Source organism: Rhipicephalus microplus, unplaced genomic scaffold, assembly GCF_043290135.1.
Source record: "Rhipicephalus microplus isolate Deutch F79 unplaced genomic scaffold, USDA_Rmic scaffold_383, whole genome shotgun sequence".
Taxonomy (NCBI): Eukaryota; Metazoa; Arthropoda; class Arachnida; order Ixodida; family Ixodidae; genus Rhipicephalus; species Rhipicephalus microplus.
In genome coordinates this window covers 103845-105000 of record NW_027464947.1, presented here as the reverse complement: position 1 = coordinate 105000, position 1156 = coordinate 103845, and the positions used below count along the sequence as shown (strand labels likewise).

Here is a 1156-nt window from a genome sequence, read left to right as displayed (position 1 = left end):
GCGTCGCCCCCGCCCCAACTGGAGTGGCCCAGTTTTTTGAACGGGACGGGAACTGCGAAGCACTTAGACCGACGGCGGACTACGACGAGAACGCCTTAAGCTTCGCCAACGTTTCGCCAACTCGTGCGGGAGACTTTTTCCGCTTCGCGGCAAGTCGTCGCGCCGTGCTCTCCGCATCAACCGCGTACGCAGCGAACCGCAAACGTCGGGCGCAGCCTCCTCACCTCCCTGCGCTTTGCGCGCGAACGTTCCCTGTTCGCGCGGCAAAGCCTGGAGGAGGCACGGCCCCGCAGCGTGTTCGAGCGCCCGGTCTACGGGACACCCTGCTTACTTCGAGGGCAACAAGCGCAACGCAAGGCTGCGATCTCGCGCACTTTGCGCACGGCTGGAGAAGCTTTGCTGGCCGGCTTTCGCTCCTCGTGTTTACCGTGCGTTAAAGTTGCGCGTCCGTGGCTCTCGCAGCTCTTGCGCGCCCGGTCGCAGAGAGGAGTACGCAACCTCGACCGCACTTTCCCTGCAGGCTTCCTTCCGACTCGAAGTCCTGCGGCGGTCTCAACGAGGTGCCACATCCTCAATGCAGTCGGTCGCCCCCGTTTCGGTTGGGCTCTGGCACGACGGTCGCCACCGTCTCGCCCTTGAGTGGCCGCTGTTGGCGCTCGCTGTGAGGTGTTCAGCGTGCTGTCCGTGTTGCCGACGCGGTCAAAACGAGTCGACGGCTCACGTTCCCTTGTGCGCCGAAGGCTCTCTTGATATGTGATCCGACCCTCAGACAGACGAAGCCAAGGGAAGACCCAAGGCCGCAATGTGCGTTCAAAGAATCAGTGCTCAGTGTGTCCTGCAATTCACACCAAGTCTCGCAGCTGGCTGCGTTCTTCATCGACCCGAGAACCGAGTGATCCACCGCTTAGAGTCGTGAAAAAGTGTTTGTTCAATTCCGTACAGTCAAAACCAAACGTTTCTGGCACTCGGCCAAACAGTGGCCAAGAAGGGCGCTTTTCAGCGCACGCTTGGACTCCAAAAACTCTGCCGCGCCTTTTTCGGCTGCCGCAAATCGAGCAAACGGTGTGTTTCGGACGGCGTTTCGCTTCCGCTACTTGCGAGTGCTTTCGTGGTCCACCCCTCTATAAATACTCGGGAGGCGTCGAAGCCGGTTCTC

General features: G+C 60.6%; 1 non-coding gene across 1 annotated transcript; it reads right to left on the bottom strand.

Moving 5' to 3' along the window:
* Positions 1 to 759: 759 nt before the first annotated feature.
* Positions 760 to 912, bottom strand: LOC142794168 (5.8S ribosomal RNA). The gene has a single exon (XR_012892124.1). It is a non-coding gene; the product is annotated as a 5.8S ribosomal RNA (ribosomal RNA).
* Between the last annotated feature and the right edge of the window lie 244 nt (positions 913 to 1156).